At 38.2% G+C, this 20,945-nt stretch overlaps 19 non-coding genes across 19 annotated transcripts; all 19 read left to right on the forward strand.

Moving 5' to 3' along the window:
* The first annotated feature begins 1,076 nt into the window (after positions 1–1,076).
* TRNAM-CAU (transfer RNA methionine (anticodon CAU)) lies at positions 1,077–1,149 on the forward strand. Its single transcript has one exon. It is a non-coding gene; the product is annotated as a tRNA-Met (tRNA).
* Positions 1,150–3,100: 1,951 nt separating this feature from the next.
* Positions 3,101–3,173, forward strand: TRNAM-CAU (transfer RNA methionine (anticodon CAU)). The gene has a single exon. It is a non-coding gene; the product is annotated as a tRNA-Met (tRNA).
* A 471-nt stretch (positions 3,174–3,644) lies between these two features.
* On the forward strand, positions 3,645–3,717 carry TRNAM-CAU (transfer RNA methionine (anticodon CAU)). Its single transcript has one exon. It is a non-coding gene; the product is annotated as a tRNA-Met (tRNA).
* Positions 3,718–4,933: 1,216 nt separating this feature from the next.
* On the forward strand, positions 4,934–5,006 carry TRNAM-CAU (transfer RNA methionine (anticodon CAU)). The gene has a single exon. It is a non-coding gene; the product is annotated as a tRNA-Met (tRNA).
* A 471-nt stretch (positions 5,007–5,477) lies between these two features.
* Positions 5,478–5,550, forward strand: TRNAR-CCU (transfer RNA arginine (anticodon CCU)). Its single transcript has one exon. It is a non-coding gene; the product is annotated as a tRNA-Arg (tRNA).
* A 982-nt stretch (positions 5,551–6,532) lies between these two features.
* TRNAM-CAU (transfer RNA methionine (anticodon CAU)) lies at positions 6,533–6,605 on the forward strand. Its single transcript has one exon. It is a non-coding gene; the product is annotated as a tRNA-Met (tRNA).
* A 1,161-nt stretch (positions 6,606–7,766) lies between these two features.
* On the forward strand, positions 7,767–7,839 carry TRNAM-CAU (transfer RNA methionine (anticodon CAU)). The gene has a single exon. It is a non-coding gene; the product is annotated as a tRNA-Met (tRNA).
* A 471-nt stretch (positions 7,840–8,310) lies between these two features.
* Positions 8,311–8,383, forward strand: TRNAI-UAU (transfer RNA isoleucine (anticodon UAU)). Its single transcript has one exon. It is a non-coding gene; the product is annotated as a tRNA-Ile (tRNA).
* Positions 8,384–8,854: 471 nt separating this feature from the next.
* Positions 8,855–8,927, forward strand: TRNAM-CAU (transfer RNA methionine (anticodon CAU)). The gene has a single exon. It is a non-coding gene; the product is annotated as a tRNA-Met (tRNA).
* Positions 8,928–9,941: 1,014 nt separating this feature from the next.
* On the forward strand, positions 9,942–10,014 carry TRNAM-CAU (transfer RNA methionine (anticodon CAU)). The gene has a single exon. It is a non-coding gene; the product is annotated as a tRNA-Met (tRNA).
* A 669-nt stretch (positions 10,015–10,683) lies between these two features.
* TRNAM-CAU (transfer RNA methionine (anticodon CAU)) lies at positions 10,684–10,756 on the forward strand. The gene has a single exon. It is a non-coding gene; the product is annotated as a tRNA-Met (tRNA).
* Positions 10,757–11,230: 474 nt separating this feature from the next.
* On the forward strand, positions 11,231–11,303 carry TRNAM-CAU (transfer RNA methionine (anticodon CAU)). The gene has a single exon. It is a non-coding gene; the product is annotated as a tRNA-Met (tRNA).
* Positions 11,304–12,395: 1,092 nt separating this feature from the next.
* Positions 12,396–12,468, forward strand: TRNAM-CAU (transfer RNA methionine (anticodon CAU)). The gene has a single exon. It is a non-coding gene; the product is annotated as a tRNA-Met (tRNA).
* Positions 12,469–13,640: 1,172 nt separating this feature from the next.
* Positions 13,641–13,713, forward strand: TRNAM-CAU (transfer RNA methionine (anticodon CAU)). The gene has a single exon. It is a non-coding gene; the product is annotated as a tRNA-Met (tRNA).
* Positions 13,714–14,885: 1,172 nt separating this feature from the next.
* On the forward strand, positions 14,886–14,958 carry TRNAM-CAU (transfer RNA methionine (anticodon CAU)). The gene has a single exon. It is a non-coding gene; the product is annotated as a tRNA-Met (tRNA).
* A 962-nt stretch (positions 14,959–15,920) lies between these two features.
* TRNAM-CAU (transfer RNA methionine (anticodon CAU)) lies at positions 15,921–15,993 on the forward strand. Its single transcript has one exon. It is a non-coding gene; the product is annotated as a tRNA-Met (tRNA).
* A 691-nt stretch (positions 15,994–16,684) lies between these two features.
* On the forward strand, positions 16,685–16,757 carry TRNAM-CAU (transfer RNA methionine (anticodon CAU)). The gene has a single exon. It is a non-coding gene; the product is annotated as a tRNA-Met (tRNA).
* An 858-nt stretch (positions 16,758–17,615) lies between these two features.
* Positions 17,616–17,688, forward strand: TRNAM-CAU (transfer RNA methionine (anticodon CAU)). The gene has a single exon. It is a non-coding gene; the product is annotated as a tRNA-Met (tRNA).
* A 415-nt stretch (positions 17,689–18,103) lies between these two features.
* Positions 18,104–18,176, forward strand: TRNAM-CAU (transfer RNA methionine (anticodon CAU)). Its single transcript has one exon. It is a non-coding gene; the product is annotated as a tRNA-Met (tRNA).
* The last annotated feature ends 2,769 nt before the right edge of the window (positions 18,177–20,945 follow it).

The following is a 20,945-nucleotide window of genomic DNA, read 5'->3' on the forward strand; positions in this document are numbered from 1 at the left end:
TTAGCGCAGTAGGTAGCGCGTCAGTTTCATAATCTGAAGGTCTTGAGTTTGATCCTCACATGGGACAAAGTTAGCATTTTTTTGGTATGAAATTAACATTTAGATAATTCCAACTTCAAATGATGCGTATGGAATTGATGCGCTTTTTCTGCATAACATACGTTTTCTCAACTTCTTATCCTCTTTTTTTGTGCTTTTTATACCTTCCATTTAAATCCCAATAGTTGAGATATCCTAATTAGAATAAAACAGATCTAACATCAGCCTCATTAGAGCAGTAGGTAGTTGCTTAAATTCGTAATCTGAATGTCATTAGTTCGATCCTCACATGAGACAAAAGTATTTTATTCTTGGCAAAATATATACATTTACATAATTCCAACCTCAAATTATGCGTGTGGAATTGATCCGATGTTTGTGCATTATATACGTTTCATCAAATACTTATCTTCTTATTGTTGTGCCTCTTTATACCTTCCAATTGATTCCCAATATTTGAGATATTCCATTTAGGACAAAACTTCACTAACATCAGCCTCATTAGTGCAGTAGGTAGTGCGTAAGTCTCATAATCTGAAGGTCGTGAGTTCGATCCTTACATTGGGCCAAGTGTTATTTTCTATATATAAAATGTACATTTAGATATTAATTCCAACTTCAAATGATGCGTTAGGAATTGATCAGCTTTATGCATAAAATACGTGTCATTAACTACATATCCTCTTATTTTTGTGCATCTTTATACCTTCCAATTGATTCCCAATATGTGAGATTTTCCAATTAGAATTAAACTGATCTCACATCAGCCTCATTCGAGCATTAGGTAGTGCCTTAGTTTCATAATCTGAATGTCGTTAGTTCGATCCTCACATGAGGCAAACGTATGTTATTCTTGGCATAATATATACATTTACATAATATCAACTTCAAATTATGAGTGTGGAATTGATCCGATTTTTGTGCATTATATACGTTTCATCAAATACTTATCTTCTTATTGTTGTGCCTCTTTATACCTTCCAATTGAATCCCAATATTTGAGATATTCGATTTAGGGCAAAATTTCACTAACATCAGCCTCATTAGCGCAGTAGGTAGCGCGTCAGTCTCATAATCTGAAGGTCGTGAGTTCGATCCTCACATGGGGCAAGGTGCTATTTTCTTTATATAAAATGTACATTTAGATATTAATTCCAACTTCAAATGATGCGTTAGGAATTGATCCGCTTTTAAAATCCTTTATATTAAGTTCGCTTGCTTGCTTGCTTGCATGCTTGCTTGCGTGCTTGCATGCTTGCTTGCGTGCTTGCTTGCGTGCTTGCATGCTTGCTTGCGTGCTTGCCTGCTTGCTTGCTTACGACCGTGAAAATCTTTCGGTCGTTTTTTAACCCACTTCCCGTGATCCAATCGAGCTGACATTTTCCACACAGACTCGTTGTGCGAGACAATTAATGTTCGTGAAAATTTTTTTCCAAAATTTTACACTTTTTAGGCAAAAAAAAATAATTTTACATATATTCAAATAAAACTCATTCATGGCTTTGGCTGAACGTCACAGTGTAAGAGCCCAGAGCGTAACCCCTCCACAGGCCGTGGCGGAGTAGCGCAGTTGGTAGCGCCCTCGCTTCCCATGCCAAAGGTAAATTCTAACTTAGCAATCTTTGAAATACGTAATCGACCAGGCTATGCGTTAATTGTGTGTTGACCGACTCTCTGTGTTGTATTACACAACATTTCGATGTTTTGCTAGGTTATTTAATTTGGTGTGTTCTTCTCCCTCTCTCCTGATGTTCAAGCCTGCGTGCTTTTCTGCGCGTTCTTCGTACTCATTGACATGTAGGTTTTTTCTCTAACCCCTCCCTCTCTCTGCCTCCGCCCCCCTCTGTCTATTTAAGGCCACCTCACAGAGACGATCCCCCTCTCTGTACCTGTGTTACTCTCTCTATGTATCTTGGTGATATCTGTCTGCTTATATGTCTGTCTATAGTTTTCTGGTTAGATTTTTTGTTGCCATTTCATTTATACCTGATGATGATTGCTTGTGTTGCAATCGAAACGTCGTATGCTATTATTTAATTTATTATTTTATCTTTATACTTGACTTTACCGAAAGAACCAAAGAATAATTCCTGCAGTCACGAAAGCTCCAAAATTAAGATTGAACCACTTCTACGGGGAAGTTCCAAGTTTACCTTTTTCTTTCTCTCTGGGTTTTTTGTTCTCTCTCTCTGCCTGTATATTTAGTGTACTTTTTTCTGTCTACACTCGTTTTTGTCGTTCTTATGTTCTGCTCTGTCTGTGTGTCCCCCGTTCCTCTTGTTTTTATGTTTTGTCTTTCTTTGCAATTTTCACACTTAAATTCTAACTTAGCAATCTTTGAAATACGTAATCGACCAGGCTATGCGTTAATTTTGTGTTGACCGACCCTCTGTGTTGTATTACACAACATTTCGATGTTTTGCTAGGTTATTTAATTTGGTGTGTTCTTCTCCCTCTCTCCTGATGTTCAAGCCTGCGTGCTTTACTGCGCGTTCTTCGTACTCATTGACATGTAGGTGTTTTCTCTAACCCCTCCCTCTCTCTGCCTCCGCCCCCCTCTGTCTATTTAAGGCCACCTCACAGAGACGATCCCCCTCTCTGTACCTGTGTTACTCTCTCTATGTATCTTGGTGATATCTGTCTGCTTATATGTCTGTCTATAGTTTTCTGGTTAGATTTTTTGTTGCTATTTCATTTATACCTGATGATGATTGCTTGTGTTGCAATCGAAACGTCGTAAGCTATTATTTAATTTATTATTTTATCTTTATACGTGACTTTACCGAAAGAACCAAAGAACAGTAACACACTGCCCACCAAGGATCATTTGTCTGTCTGTCTGTCGTGCATAGCCATGCCCTCGATTTGTATTTGATAGAGCGCTTCGGGCGGGCTCAGCACCAAGTGACGCGCCACATGACACGGATCGCACGAATGCGCTGTCCAACCAAGTTCCTACCTGCCCACTCCGAAGGCACGTGTTTGTTGTGCCTCTTTATATCTTCCAATTGAATGCCAATATTTGAGATATTCCAATTAGAACAAAACTACTAAAATATCAGCCTCATTAGTGCAGTAGGTAGCGAGTCAGTCTCATAATCTGAAGGTCGTGAGTTCGATCCTCACATGGGGCAAAGTGTTATTTTCTTTACATAAAATGTACATTAAGATATTAATTCCAACTTCAAATGATGCGTTAGGAATTGATCCGCTTTTTATGCATAAAATACGTGTCATTAACTACATATCCTCTTATTGTTGTGCATCTTTATACCTTCCAATTGATTCCCAATATGTGAGATTTTCCAATTAGAATAAAACTGATCTCACATCAGCCTCATTCGAGCATTATGTAGTGCCTTAGTTTCATAATCTGAATGTCGTTAGTCCGATCCTCACATGAGGCAAACGTATGTTATTCTTGGCATAATATATACATTTACATAATACCAACTTCAAATTATGCGTGTGGAATTGATCCGATTTTTGTGCATTGTATACGTTTAATCAAATACTTTTCTTCTTATTGTTGTGCCTCTTTATACCTTCCAATTAAATCCCAATATTTGAGATATTCCATTTAGGACAAAACTTCACAAACATCAGCCTCATTAGCGCAGTAGGTAGCGCGTCAGTCTCATAATCTGAAGGTCGTGAGTTCGATCCTCACATCGGGCAAGGTGCCAATTTTTTTAAATAAAATGTACATTTAGATATTAATTCCAACTTCAAATGATGCGTTAGGAATTGATCGGCTTTTTAAATCATTTATATTAAGTTCGCTTGCGTGCGTGCTTGCTTGCATGCTTGCTTGCGTGCTTGCTTGCTTGCTTACGACCGTGCAAATCTTTCGGTCGTTTTTTAACCCACTTCCCGTGATCCAATCGAGCTGACATTTTCCACACAGACTCGTTGTGCGAGACAATTAATGTTCGTGAAAAAAAATTCCCAAAATTTTACACTTTTTAAGCAAAAAAATGGTATTTTACATATATTCAAATAGAACTCATTCATGGCTTTGGCTGAACGTCACAGTGTAAGAGCCCAGAGCGTAACGCCTCCACAGGCCGTGGCGGAGTAGCGCAGTTGGTAGCGCCCTCGCTTCCCATGCCCAGAGCGTAACGCCTCCACAGGCCGTGGCGGAGTAGCGCAGTTGGTAGCGCCCTCGCTTCCCATGCCAAAGGTCGCGGGATCGATCCCCGCGTCCTTCACAGACGAATCTATTTTTAAATCCTTTATATTAAGTTCGCTGCCACGCATATAATGGATTTATAGGGAAAAACTTTGTTTTTACGGGTTATACTTATTATGCATAAAATACGTGTCATTAACTACATATCCTCTTTTTGTTGTGCTTCTTTATACCTTCCATTTGAATCCCAATAGTTGAGATATCCCAATTAGAATAAAACTGATCTAACATCAGCCTCATTAGAGCAGTATGTAGTTGCTTAAATTCATAATCTGAATGTCATTAGCTCGATCCTCACATGAGGCAAACGTATTTTATTCTTGGCAAAATATATACATTGATATAATACCAACTTCATATTGTGCGTGTGGAATTGATCCGATTTTTGGACATAACATACGTTTCATCAACTACTTATCCTCTGAAACAGGTCGGAACAACAGTTCCACACTGCCCACCAAGGATCATTTGTCTGTCTGTCTGTCGTGCATAGCCATGCCCTCGATTTGTATTTGATAGAGCGCTTCGGGCGGGCTCAGCACCAAGTGACGCGCCACATGACACGGATCGCACGAATGCGCTGTCCAACCAAGTTCCTACCTGCCCACTCCGAAGGCACGTGTTTGTTGTGCCTCTTTATATCTTCCAATTGAATGCCAATATTTGAGATATTCCAATTAGAACAAAACTCCTAAAATATCAGCCTCATTAGTGCAGTAGGTAGCGCGTCAGTCTCATAATCTGAAGGTCGTGAGTTCGATCCTCACAAGGGGCAAAGTGTTATTTTCTTTACATAAAATGTACATTAAGATATTAATTCCAACTTCAAATGATGCGTTAGGAATTGATCCGCTTTTTATGCATAAAATACGTGTCATTAACTACATATCCTCTTATTGTTGTGCATCTTTATACCTTCCAATTGATTCCCAATATGTGAGATTTTCCAATTAGAATAAAACTGATCTCACATCAGCCTCATTCGAGCATTAGGTAGTGCCTTAGTTTCATAATCTAAATGTCGTTAGTTCGATCCTCACATGAGGCAAACGTATGTTATTCTTGGCATAATATATACATTTACATAATACCAACTTCAAATTATGCGTGTGGAATTGATCCGATTTGTGTGCATTATATACGTTTAATCAAATACTTATCTTCTTATTGTTGTGCCTCTTTATACCTTCCAATTAAATCCCAATATTTGAGATATTCCATTTAGGACAAAACTTCACAAACATCAGCCTCATTAGCGCAGTAGGTAGCGCGTCAGTCTCCTAATCTGAAGGTCGTGAGTTCGATCCTCACATCGGGCAAGGTGTCATTTTCTTTATATAAAATGTACATTTAGATATTAATTCCAACTTCAAATGATGCGTTAGGAATTGATCCGCTTTTTAAATCATTTATATTAAGTTCGCTTGCTTGCTTGCTTGCGTGCTTGCTTGCTTGCTTGCGTGCGTGCTTGCTTGCATGCTTTCTTGCGTGCTTGCTTGCTTGCTTACGACCGTGCAAATCTTTCGGTCGTTTTTTACCCACTTCCCGTGATCCAATCGAGCTGACATTTTCCACACAGACTCGTTGTGCGAGACAATTAATGTTCGTGAAAAAAAATTCCCAAAATTTTACACTTTTTAGGCAAAAAAAAATTATTTTACATATATTCAAATATAACTCATTCATGGCTTTGGCTGAACGTCACAGTGTAAGAGCCCAGAGCGTAACGCCTCCACAGGCCGTGGCGGAGTAGCGCAGTTGGTAGCGCCCTTGCTTCCCATGCCAAAGGTCGCGTGATCGATCCCAGCGTCCTCCACAGACGAATCTATTTTTAAATCCTTTATATTAAGTTCGCTGCCACGCATATAAAGGATTTATAGGGAAAAACTTTGTTTTTACGGGTTATACTTATTATGCATAAAATACGTGTCATTAACTACATATCCTCTTTTTGTTGTGCTTCTTTATACCTTCCATTTGAATCCCAATAGTTGAGATATCCCAATTAGAATAAAACTGATCTAACATCAGCCTCATTAGAGCAGTATGTAGTTGCTTAAATTCATAATCTGAATGTCATTAGTTCGATCCTCACATGAGGCAAACGTATTTTATTCTTGGCAAAATATATACATTTACATAATACCAACTTCAAATTATGCGTGTGGAATTGATCCGATTGTTGTGCATTATATACGTTTCATCAAATACTTATCTTCTTATTGTTGTGCCTCTTTATACCTTCCAATTAAATCCCAATATTTGAGATATTCCATTTAGGACAAAACTTCACAAACATCAGCCTCATTAGCGCAGTAGGTAGCGCGTCAGTCTCATAATCTGAAGGTCGTGAGTTCGATCCTCACATCGGGCAAGGTGTCATTTTCTTTATATAAAATGTACATTTAGATATTAATTCCAACTTCAAATGATGCGTTAGGAATTGATCCGCTTTTTAAATCATTTATATTAAGTTCGCTTGCTTGCTTGCTTGCGTGCGTGCTTGCTTGCATGCTTTCTTGCGTGCTTGCTTGCTTGCTTACGACCGTGCAAATCTTTCGGTCGTTTTTTAACCCACTTCCCGTGATCCAATCGAGCTGACATTTTCCACACAGACTCGTTGTGCGAGACAATTAATGTTCGTGAAAAAAAATTCCCAAAATTTTACACTTTTTAGGCAAAAAAAATGTATTTTACATATATTCAAATATAACTCATTCATGGCTTTGGCTGAACGTCACAGTGTAAGAGCCCAGAGCGTAACGCTTCCACAGGCCGTGGCGGAGTAGCGCAGTTGGTAGCGCCCTTGCTTCCCATGCCAAAGGTCGCGTGATCGATCCCAGCGTCCTCCACAGACGAATCTATTTTTAAATCCTTTATATTAAGTTCGCTGCCACGCATATAAAGGATTTATAGGGAAAAACTTTGTTTTTACAGGTTATACTTATTATGCATAAAATACGTGTCATTAACTACATATCCTCTTTTTGTTGTGCTTCTTTATACCTTCCATTTGAATCCCAATAGTTGAGAAATCCCAATTAGAATAAAACTGATCTAACATCAGCCTCATTAGAGCAGTATGTAGTTGCTTAAATTCATAATCTGAATGTCATTAGTTCGATCCTCACATGAGGCAAACGTATTTTATTCTTGGCAAAATATATACATTGATATAATACCAACTTCATATTGTGCGTGTGTAATTGATCCGATTTTTGGACATAACATACGTTTCATCAACTACTTATCCTCTGAAACAGGTCGGAACAACAGTTCCACACTGCCCACCAAGGATCATTTGTCTGTCTGTCTGTCGTGCATAGCCATGCCCTCGATTTGTATTTGATAGAGCGCTTCGTGCGGGCTCAGCACCAAGTGACGCGCTGCATGACACGGATCGCACGAATGCGCTGTCCAACCAAGTTCCTAACTGCCCACTCCGAAGGCACGTGTTTGTTGTGCCTCTTTATATCTTTCAATGGAATGCCAATATTTGAGATATTCCAATTAGAACAAAACTAACAACATATCAGCCTCATTAGCGCAGTAGGTAGCGCGTCAGTCTCATAATCTGAAGGTCGTGAGTTCGATCCTCACATGGGGCAAAGTGTTATTTTCTTTATATAAAATGTACATTTAGATATTAATTGCAACTTCAAATGATGCGTTAGGAATTGATCCGCTTTTTATGCATAAAATACGTGTCATTAACTACATATCCTCTTATTGTTGTGCATCTTTATACCTTCCAATTGATTCCCAATATGTGAGATTTTCCAATTAGAATAAAACTGATGTCACATCAGCATCATTCGAGCATTCGGTAGTGCCTTAGTTTCATAATCTGAATGTCGTTAGTTCGATCCTCACATGAGGCAAACGTATGCTATTCTTGGCATAATATATACATTTACATAATACCAACTTCAAATTATGCGTGTGGAATTGATCCGATTTTTGTGCATTATATACGTTTCATCAAATACTTATCTTCTTATTATTATGCATTTTTATACCTTCCAATTGAATCCCAATATTTGAGATATTCCATTTAGGACAAAACTTCACTAGCATCAGCCTCATTAGCGCAGTAGGTAGCGCGTCAGTCTTATAATCTGAAGGTCGTGAGTTCGATCCTCACATGGGGCAAGGTGTCATTTTCTTTATATAAAATGTACATTTAGATATTAATTCCAACTTCAAATGATGCGTTAGGAATTGATCCGCTTTTTATGCATAAAATACGTGTCATTAACTACATATCCTCTTTTTGTTGTGCTTCTTTATACCTTACATTTGAATCCCAATAGTTGAGATATCCCAATTAGAATAAAACTGATCTAACATCAGCCTCATTAGAGCAGTAGGTAGTTGCTTAAATTCATAATCTGAATGTCATTAGTTCGATCCTCACATGAGGCAAACGTATTTTATTCTTGGCAAAATATATACATTTACATAATACCAACTTCAAATAATGCGTGTGGAATTGATCCGATTGTTGTGCATTATATACGTTTCATCAAATACTTATCTTCTTATTATTGTGCCTTTTTATACCTTCCAATTGAATCCCAATATTTGAGATATTCCATTTAGGACAAAACTTCACTAACAGCAGCCTCATTAGCGCAGTAGGTAGCGCGTCAGTCTCATAATCTGAAGGTCGTGAGTTCGATCCTCACATGGGGCAAGGTGTCATTTTCTTTGTATAAAATGTACATTAAGATATGAATTCCAACTTCAAATGATGCGTTAGGAATTGATGCGCTTTTTATGCATAAAATACGTGTCATTAACTACATATCCTCTTATTGTTGTGCATCTTTATACCTTCCAATTGATTCCCAATATGTGAGATTTTCCAATTAGAATAAAACTGATGTCACATCAGCCTCATTCGAGCATTAGGTAGTGCCTTAGTTTCATAATCTGAATGTCGTTAGTTCGATCCTCACATGAGGCAAACGTATGTTATTCTTGGCATAATATATACATTTACATAATACCAACTTCAAATTATGCGTGTGGAATTGATCCGATTTTTGTGCATTATATACGTTTCATCAAATACGTATCTTCTTATTGTTGTGCCTCTTTATACCTTCCAATTGAATCCCAATATTTGAGATATTCCATTTAGGACAAAACTTCACTAACATCAGCCTCATTAGTGCAGTAGGTAGTGCGTAAGTCTCATAATCTGAAGGTCGTGAGTTCGATCCTCACATGGGGCAAGGTGTCAACTTCTTTATATAAAATGTACATTTAGATATTAATTCCAACTTCAAATGATGCGTTAGGAATTGATCCGCTTTTTATGCATAAAATACGTGTCATTAACTACATATCCTCTTTTTGTTGTGCTTCTTTATACCTTACATTTGAATCCCAATAGTTGAGATATCCCAATTAGAATAAAACTGATCTAACATCAGCCTCATTAGAGCAGTAGGTAGTTGCTTAAATTCATAATGTGAATGTCATTAGTTCGATCCTCACATGAGGCAAACGTATTTTATTCTTGGCAAAATATATACATTTACATAATACCAACTTCAAATTATGCGTGTGGAATTGATCCGATTGTTGTGCATTATATACGTTTCATCAAATACTTATCTTCTTATTGTTGTGCCTCTTTATACCTTCCAATTGAATCCCAATATTGAGATGTTCCATTTAGGACAAAACTTCACTAACATCAGCCTCATTAGCGCAGTAGGTAGCGCGTCAGTCTCATAATCTGAAGTTCGTGAGTTCGATCCTCACATGGGGCAAGGTGTAATTTTCTTTATATAAAATGTACATTTAGATATTAATTCCAACTTCAAATGATGCGTTAGGAATTGATCCGCTTTTTATGCATAAAATACGTGTCATTAACTACATATCCTCTTATTGTTGTGCATCTTTATACCTTCCATTTGGATCCCAATAGTTGAGATATCCCAATTAGAATAAAACTGATCTAACATCAGCCTCATTAGAGCAGTAGGTAGTTGCTTAAATTCATAATCTGAATGTCATTAGTTCGATCCTCACATGAGGCAAACGTATTTTATTCTTGGCAAAATATATACATTGATATAATACCAACTTCAAATTGTGCGTGTGGAATTGATCCGATTTTTGGACATAACATACGTTTCATCAAATACTTATCCTCTGAAACAGGTCGGAACAAGAGTTCCACACTGCCCACCAAGGATCATTTGTCTGTCTGTCTGTCGTGCATAGCCATGCCCTCGATTTGTATTTGAAAGAGCGCTTCGGGTGGGCTCAGCACCAAGTGACGCGCCACATGACACGGATCGCACGAATGCGCTGTCCAACCAAGTTCCTACCTGCCCACTCCGAAGGCACGTGTTTGTTGTGCCTCTTTATATCTTCCAATTGAATCCCAATATTTGAGATATTCCATTTAGGACAAAACTTCACTAACATCAGCCTCATTAGCGCAGTAGGTAGCGCGTCAGTCTCATAATCTAAAGGTCGCGAGTTCGATCCTCACATGGGGCAAAGTGTTATTTTCTTTATATAAAATGTACATTTAGACATTAATTCCAACTTCAAATGATGCGTTAGGAATTGATGCGCTTATTCTGCATAACATACGTTTTCTCAACTACTTATCCTCTTATTGTTGTGCCTATTTATACCTTCCAATTGAATCCCAAAATTTGAGATATCCCAATTAGAACAAAATTGATAAAATATCAGCCACATAAGCACAGAAGGTGGCGCGTCAGTCTCATTATCTTAAGGTCCTAAGTTCGATCGTCACATAGAGAAAAGTTTTTTTATTCTTGGCATAAAATTTACATTTAGAAAAGAATTCCAACTTCAAATGATGCGTCAGGAATTTATCCGCTTTTTGTGCATAACATACGTGTCATCAACTACAGATCCTCTTTTTGTTGTGCCTCTATATGCCTTCCAATTGAATGCCAATACTTGAGATATTCCAATTTGAACAAAACTAATAAAATATCAGCCTCATTAGCGCAGTAGGTAGCGCGACAGTCTCATAATCTGAAGGTCGTGAGTTCGATCCTCACATGGGGCAAAAAGTTGTTTTCTTGGCATAAAATGTAAATTTAGATATAAAATCCAACTTCAAATTATGCGTTCGGAATTGATCCGTTTTTGTGCATAAAATACGTGTCATCAACAACCTACCTTCTTATTGTTGTGCCTCTTTGTACCTTCCAATTTAATTCCAATATTTGAGATATCCCAATTAGAATAAAACTGATATAACATCAGCCTCATTAGAGCAGTAGGTAGTGCCTTAGTTTCAACGTCATTAGCACAGTGTGGCGCGTCAGTCTCACGATCTGAATGTTGTGAGTTTGATCCTCACATGGGGCAAAGTAATTTTTTTTCTTGGCATAAAATGTACATTTAGATATAAAATCAAACTCCAAATTATGCGTTAGGAATTGATCCGCTTTTTATGCATAAAATACGTGTCATTAACTACATATCCTTTTATTGTTGTTCCTTTTTATACCTTCCAATTGAATCCCAATATTTGAGATATCCCAATTAGAATAGAACTGATCTCACATCAGCCTCATTAGAGCAGTAGGTAGTGCCTTAGTTTCATAATCTGATGGTGGTTAGTTTGATCCTCACATGAGGAAAACGTATTTTGTTTGCATTCCGACCGCAGGTATTTGTGGTCAATGCAAACATGACTCCTTGTAAAAAGAATTGTCAGTTTTGTTGCCAGATAAAAGGGTAAAAAAAACAATAATCAAACGTATTTTATTCTTGGCATAATATATACATTTATATAATAACAACTTCAAATTGTGCGTGTGGAATTGATCCTTTTTTTGTTCATAACATACGTTTCATCAAATACTTATCCTCTGAAACAGGTCGGAGCAACAGTTCCACACTGCCCACCAGAGATCATTTGTCTGTCTGTCTGTCGTGCATAGCCATGCCCTCGATTTGTATTTCATAGAGCGCTTCGGGCGGGGTCAGCACCAAGTGACGCGCAGCATGACACAGATCGCACGAATGCGCTGTCCAACCAAGTTCCTACCTGCCCACTCCGAAGGCACGTGTTTGTTGTGCCTCTTCATATCTTCCAATTGAATGCCAATATTTGAGATATTCCAATTGGAACAAAACTCATAAAATATCAGCCTCATTAGCGCAGTAGGTAGCGCGTCAGTCTCATAATCTGAAGGTCGTGAGTTCGATCCTCACATGGGGCAAAGTGTTTTTTTCTTTGTGTAAAATGTACATTTAGATATCAATTCCAACTTCAAATTATGCGTTAGGAATTGATCCGCTTTTTATGCATAAAATACGTGTCATTAACTACATATCCTTTTATTGTTGTTCCTTTTTATACCTTCCAATTGAATCCCAATATTTGAGATATCCCAATTAGAATAGAACTGATCTCACATCAGCCTCATTAGAGCAGTAGGTAGTGCCTTAGTTTCATAATCTGATGGTGGTTAGTTTGATCCTCACATGAGGAAAACGTATTTTGTTTGCATTCCGACCGCAGGTATTTGTGGTCAATGCAAACATGACTCCTTGTAAAAAGAATTGTTAGTTTTGTTGCCAGATAAAAGGGTAAAAAAAACAATAATCAAACGTATTTTATTCTTGGCATAATATATACATTTATATATTAACAACTTCAAATTGTGCGTGTGGAATTGATCCGCTTTTTATGCATAAAATATGTGTCATTAACTACATATCCTTTCATTGTTGTTCCTTTTTATACCTTCCAATTGAATCCCAATATTTGAGATATCCCAATTAGAATAGAACTGATCTCACATCAGCCTCATTAGAGCAGTAGGTAGTGCCTTAGTTTCATAATCTGATGGTGGTTAGTTTGATCCTCACATGAGGAAAACGTATTTTGTTTGCATTCCGACCGCAGGTATTTGTGGTCAATGCAAACATGACTCCTTGTAAAAAGAATTGTCAGTTTTGTTGCCAGATAAAAGGGTAAAAAAAACAATAATCAAACGTATTTTATTCTTGGCATAATATATACATTTATATAATAACAACTTCAAATTGTGCGTGTGGAATTGATCCTTTTTTTGTTCATAACATACGTTTCATCAAATACTTATCCTCTGAAACAGGTCGGAGCAACAGTTCCACACTGCCCACCAGGGATCATTTGTCTGTCTGTCTGTCGTGCATAGCCATGCCCTCGATTTGTATTTCATAGAGCGCTTCGGGCGGGGTCAGCACCAAGTGACGCGCAGCATGACACAGATCGCACGAATGCGCTGTCCAACCAAGTTCCTACCTGCCCACTCCGAAGGCACGTGTTTGTTGTGCCTCTTCATATCTTCCAATTGAATGCCAATATTTGAGATATTCCAATTGGAACAAAACTCATAAAATATCAGCCTCATTAGCGCAGTAGGTAGCGCGTCAGTCTCATAATCTGAAGGTCGTGAGTTCGATCCTCACATGGGGCAAAGTGTTTTTTTCTTTGTGTAAAATGTACATTTAGATATCAATTCCAACTTCAAATTATGCGTTAGGAATTGATCCGCTTTTTATGCATAAAATACGTGTCATTAACTACATATCCTTTTATTGTTGTTCCTTTTTATACCTTCCAATTGAATTCCAATATTTGAGATATCCCAATTAGAATAGAACTGATCTCACATCAGCCTCATTAGAGCAGTAGGTAGTGCCTTAGTTTCATAATCTGATGGTGGTTAGTTTGATCCTCACATGAGGAAAACGTATTTTGTTTGCATTCCGACCGCAGGTATTTGTGGTCAATGCAAACATGACTCCTTGTAAAAAGAATTGTTAGTTTTGTTGCCAGATAAAAGGGTAAAAAAAACAATAATCAAACGTATTTTATTCTTGGCATAATATATACATTTATATATTAACAACTTCAAATTGTGCGTGTGGAATTGATCCGCTTTTTATGCATAAAATATGTGTCATTAACTACATATCCTTTCATTGTTGTTCCTTTTTATACCTTCCATTTGGATCCCAATAGTTGAGATATCCCAATTAGAATAAAACTGATCTAACATCAGCCTCATTAGAGCAGTAGGTAGTGCCTTAGTTTCATAATCTGATGGTGATTAGTTTGATCCTCACATGAGGAAAACGTATGTTGTTTGCATTCCGACCGCAGGTATTTGTGGTCAATGCAAACATGACTCCTTGTAAAAAGAATTGTTAGTTTTGTTGCCAGATAAAAGGGTAAAAAAAACAATAATCAAACGTATTTTATTCTTGGCATAATATATACATTTATATATTAACAACTTCAAATTGTGCGTGTGGAATTGATTCGATTTTTGTTCATAACATACGTTTCATCAAATACTTATCCTCTGAAACAGGTCGGAACAACAGTTCCACACTGCCCACCAGGGATCATTTGTCTGTCTGTCTGTCGTGCATAGCCATGGCCTCGATTTGTATTTCATAGAGCGCTTCAGGCGGGCTCAGCACCAAGTGACGCGCAGCATGACACAGATCGCACGAATGCGCTGTCCAACCAAGTTCCTACCTGCCCACTCCGAAGGCACGTGTTTGTTGTGCATCTTTATACCTTCCAATTGAATGCCAATATTTGAGATATTACAATTAGAACAAAACTAATCAAATATCACCCTCATTAGCGCAGTAGGTAGCGCGTCAGTCTCATAATCTGAAGGTCGTGAGTTCGTTCCTCACATGGGGCAACGTATTTTTTTCTTGGCATAAAATGTACAGGTAGATATTAATTCCAACTTCAAATTATGCGTAAGGAATTGATCTGCTTTTTGTGCATTAAATACGTGTCATCAACTACCTATCCTCGTATTGTTGTGCCTCTTTATACCTTCCACTTGAATCCCAATATTTGAGATATACCAATAAGAATAAAACTGACCGAACATCAGCCTCATTAGAGCAGTCGGTAGTGCCATAGTTTCAGCGTCATGAGCACAGTTTGGCGCGTCAATCTCATGATCTGAATGTCGTGAAGTTCGATCCTCACATGGGGTCAAAGGTATTCTAGATTTGAAGCTTTCGTGACTGCAAGGATTCATATTTTTAGGTTTTTTCGGTAAAGTCACGTAGGTAAAACATTAAAATTAATAAAAGTAAAATAAAATAAAAATCACGACGTTTTGGAGGCAACACAAGCTTCCGTCTTCAGGTGGAACCGTCACAGCCACGACAGCTGTATCAAGTAAATGAGAGATTGCAGGAGCTACCACTCCGTTTATAAAATGGTTGGAGAGGGGGGAAGGGCCAAGTACAGCACACTTTTTATTATTCATATAGTAAGGTGAGGCTCTCATTTACTTGATACAGCTGTCGTGGCTGTGACGGTTCCACCTGAAGACGGAAGCTTGTGTTGCCTCCGAAACGTCGTGATTTTTATTTTATTTTACTTTTATTAATTTTAATGTTTTACCTACGTGACTTTACCGAAAAAACCTAAGAATAAGGGTCAAAGGTAGCTTATTTTTGGCATACAATTAACATTTAGATAATATTTCCTAATTAAAATGATGAGTGTGGAATTGATCCGCTTTTTTGCATAACATACGTTTCATCAATTACGTATCCTCTTATTGTTGTGCCTCTTTATACCTTCAAATTGATATCCCAATATTTGAGATACTCCAATTTGAATAAAAATAATAAAATATCAGCCTTATTAGCGCAGTAGGTAGCGCGTCAGTCTCATAATCTGAAGGTCGTGAGTTTAATCCTCACATGGGGCAAAGTATTGTTTTCTTGGCATAAAATGTACATTTAGTTATTAATTCCAAATTCAAATGATGCGTTAGGAATTGATCCGCTTTTTGTGCATAGCATACGTTTCATCAAATACTTTTCATTTTATACAGGTCGGAACAACAGTTCCACACTGCCCACCAGGGAATATTTGTCTGTCAGTGTTGTCGTGCATAGCCACGCCCTCGATTTGTAATTTATAGAGTACTTCGGCCGGGCTCAGCACCACGTGACGCGCCGCCCTACGCAGCTTGCGCCGCGTGACACGGATCGCACGAATGCGCTGTCCAACCAAGTTCCGACCAGCCCACTCTGAAGGAACGTGTTTGTTGTGCCTCTTTATACCTTCCAATTGAATGCCAATATATGAGACATTCCAATTAGAACAAAGCTAGAAACAATCAGCCTCTTTAGCGCAGTAGGTAGTGCGTCAGTTTCATCATCAGAGGGTCGTGAGTTCGATCCTCGCATGGGACAAATTATTGTTTTCTTGGCATAAAATGTACATTTAGATATTAATTCCCACTTCAAATGATGCGTGTGGAATTGATCCGCTTTTTGTGCATAACATACGTTTCATCAATAAGTTATCCTCTTATTGTTGTGCCTCTTTATAACTTCCAATTGATTACCAATATTTGAGATACTCCAATTAGAATAAAAAATTATAAAATATCAGCCTCATTAGCGCAGTAGGTAGCGCGTCAGTCTCATAATCTGAAGGTCGTGAGTTCGATCCTCATATGGGGCAAAGTATTTTTTTCTTGGCATAAAATGTACATTAAGATATGAATTCCAATTTGAAACTATTTGTTAAGAATTGATCCGCTATTTATGCATAAAATACGTGTCATCAACTACCTATCCTCTTATTGTTGTGCCTCTTTATTCCTTCAAATTGAATCCCAATATTTGAGATATCCTAATTAGAATAAAACTGATCTAACATCAGTCTCATTAGAGCAGTAGGAATTGTCTTAGCTTAATAATCGGAAGGTTGTTAGTTCGATCCTCACATGAGGCAAATGTATTTTGTTTGCATTCTGACCGCAGGTATTGTGGTCAATGCAAACATGACTCCTTGTAAAAAAATATGTCAGTTTTGTCACCAGATGAAAGAGTAAAAAAATAAAAACTATCAAAGTATTTTTTTCTTGGCATAATATATATTCATATAATACCAACTTCAAATTATGCGTGTGGAATTGATCCGCTTTTTGTGCATTACATACGTTTCATAAAATACTATCCTCTTATTGTTGTTCCTCTGTATACATTCCAATTGAATGCCCATATTTAAGATGTTCCAATCAGAACAAAGCTAATAAGATATCAGCCTCATTAGCGAAGTCGGTAGCGCGTCAGTCTCATAATCTGAATGTCGTGAAGTTCGATCCTCATATAGCGTCAAAGTTAGCTTATTTTTGGCATTAAATTAACATTTAGATAATTCCAAATTCAAATGATGCGTGTGGAATTGATCCGCTTTTTGTGCATAACATACGTTTCATCAATAACTTATCCTCTTATTGTTGTGCCTCTTTATAACTTCCAATTGATTACCAATATTTGAGATACTCCAATTAGAATAAAAAATTATAAAATATCAGCCTCATTAGCGCAGTAGGTAGTGCGTCAGTCTCATAATCTGAAGGTCGTGAGTTCGATCCTCACATGAGTCAAAATTAGCTTATTTTTGGCATAAAATTAACATTTCGATAATTCCAAATTCAAATGATGCGTGTGGAATTGATCCGCTTTTTGTGCATAACATACGTTTAATCAAATACTTATCCTCTTATACAGGTAGGAACAACAGTTCCACACTGCCCACCAGGGATTATTTGTCTGGCTGTCTGTCGTGCACAGCTACGCCCTCGATTTGTAATTCATAGAGTGCTTCGGGCTGGCTCAGCACCACGTGACGCACAGCCCCACGCAGCTTGTGCCGCGTGACTCGGATCGCATGAATGCGCTGTCCAACCAAGTTCCTACCAGCCCACTCCGAAGGAACGTGTTTGTTGCGCCTCTTTATACCTTCCAATTGAATGCCAATATTTGAGATATTCCAATTTACAACAAAACCAATAAAAATCAGCCTCATTAGCGCAGTAGGTAGCGCGTCAGTCTCATAATCTGAAGGTCGTGAGTTTGATCCTCACATGGGGCAAAGTATTTTTTTCTTGGCATAAAATGTACATTTAGATATGAATTCCAACTTGAAACTATGTGTTAAGAATTGATCCGCTATTTATGCATAAAATACGTGTCATCAACTACCTATCCTCTTATTGTTGTGCCTCTATACCTTCCAATTGAATCCCAATATTTGAGATATCGAAATTTGAACAAAACTGATCAAACATCAGCCTCATTAGAGCAGTCGGTAGTGCCATAGTTTCAGCGTCATGAGCACAGTTTGGCGCGTCAATCTCATGATCTGAATGTCGTGAAATTCGATCCTCACATGGGGTCAAAGGTAGCTTATTTTTGGCATACAATTAACATTTAGATAATATTTCCTAATTTAAATGATGAGTGTGGAATTTATCCGCTTTTTTGCATAACTTATCCTATTATTGTTGTGCCTCTTTATACCTTCCAATTGATATCCCAATATTTGAGATACTCCAATTTGAATAAAAATAATAAAATAGCAGCCTCATTAGCGCAGTAGGTAGCACGTCAGTCTCATAATCTGAAGGTTCGTGAGTTCGATCCTCACATTTCGCAAAGCTAGCTTATTTTTGGCATAAAATTAACATTTCGATCATTCCAAATTCAAATGATGCGTTAGGAATTTATCCGCTTTTTGTGCATAACATACGTTTAATCAAATAATTATCATTTTCTGCCAGCAACTGGCACTACGCGCTCGAGTGGCACACGTCACCTGCCCTGCTGGTAGACCTGGGCTACTACACCCACGATCCCGCTCTCTACCAGTAAACAGTGCTACACGCCCGAGTGACCCATTCTATGTCACTATATCATCTGTAGTTTGATATTGTCTGTTTTGAATGTCATAGCTCCTTGTAGACATATGTGTATTAATTGTATTCTGAGAGTTGAGGAGAACCATGAGGGGCATACTAATTACCATTCAAATTAGAAGTTTGAGAACAGGTTAATGGCAGAGGAGGTAACCATTGCTTGGGCAAGGAGTGAACCAGAATATTTTCTGAGAGATATTCACGGGTCGGGTCTGGCATCAGCCATCTCCAATGAACAGAGCAGAACACGATGCGAAAGGGAGGACCCATGGCAAAACACCATAAACCCGCTGCCCACCTGAGCACAAATACAGAGCAAAGAGACAATAATGTAATTTGCCGTTTCAACGATTTTCTGGATTAACAAACCATAATGTCTGGAAACTTTTAACGTTCAAAATGACCGAATATGAATAATCTTAAACTTCGGGGTACTATATGGTAATCCAATGATATAATATATATCGTCACATGATAATATAGCACCGAGTAAGGAGGTTTTGAATATGATTAGTTGCATGTTTCATTAACATCCATTTATCCATACATAATTGCCATGAGGTCTGGGCTAAGCATATGAAACTTGATAATGAATTATGGAAGCATTGAAATATTGAACCTCAGGATCATTTACAACAATATATATAATACTAATGATGCCAAAAATATTATGTATTCAAGGGGTAAAACTAGAGCTGTGTCTGACCGCCTTTGTCTTCCTAGTGGTGATCTTTATATGCTGCACCAGGACCAGTTCAGATAACTGCCACTCTATTAATTGTAAATGGGAATAAAACTCAACAAATCAGGCTCAATAGGAAAGGGGACAAACACAGCCATGGATATCCAGGGGAAGAAAGGAAGGCCGTTTCACAATTAAACAGACACATAGATGTGACACACACACATGTGTGACACACACACACATGTTGGCTAACTTTTATGAGTTGGCTAACTCTTATGAGTCGACAGACATCACAAGGGGCAATTAAGTGAGTCTGTTTTCACACATGTCTTGGGATGACCTCCAAAGGGAGTATAATAGGGGTTAAGACATCAGGTGCCAAGATGTTTATGGAGCCAAAACCAGGGATGTACTAATGCGGATCCGATGAATGTACCACATGTGCAAAGGTGGAAGGAGCTTCAGGCTTTAGTGTGTCTTAATACATTAAATAAGTTATAAATTCATATATATCAGCATACAAAATCATACAAATCAGTCTTGCAGAGGCACTCTGGGAATTAGCTCTCATTTCTAGCTAAAAAGTTGAGTTCTTACTAAGGAAGACTCTTAAGTATCCCTGAAAGTTTTGCTTTTGTATTTCTCTTTATGTGTTAAGTCTTGCAGAGTCGAGGACTTCGAAATGTAGTGTTACGATAAAGTTACGTGGTTGAGGAAAATTTCGGATAAGCGCCCATTCGTGGCAAGGTGTCTTATGCAGCTCTTCGTCGCGCTATTGTGGTGTGAAAGAGTTATCGATATAGTACTGTTGGAAGCTGAGAGGTGGAAGAGAATTGTTGGCAAAACGCCCGTGGTGGCACAAAGCAACTTCCCCATGTTGAGATTTGAGGTACATGTCAGTATTGAGTGCGTAGACAGAAATACTGCCCAAGCTACAGGCTGGGAAGTTCTGTTGGTGGTTGAGCTAACCACTGACTGACATTGGGTGACATGTGAAGAGGCTGGGAGTGTGTAAGCATTGTCACGTACAGTCTGCTGTTCAGCGTGAGACCTCCTGGAGGGAGCAACCAAGGGTGCTCGCAAACCAAGCCACTCCTAAGGCTGATAAAAGCATCGAAGCGTGCTGGGCCAGCGTGGCCGCAGCATGCTCCAGCTACAGATGGAGCCTGGCGTACAAACAACCTGCAAACACATGGCAGAGCTAACGGCTGACTGGCAGCATGCGGACTCGAGAGCCGCGAGCGCACTTCAGCTGTGGACC

Source organism: Lampetra fluviatilis, chromosome 3 (assembly GCF_964198595.1).
Source record: "Lampetra fluviatilis chromosome 3, kcLamFluv1.1, whole genome shotgun sequence".
NCBI classification, from domain to species: Eukaryota; Metazoa; Chordata; class Hyperoartia; order Petromyzontiformes; family Petromyzontidae; genus Lampetra; species Lampetra fluviatilis.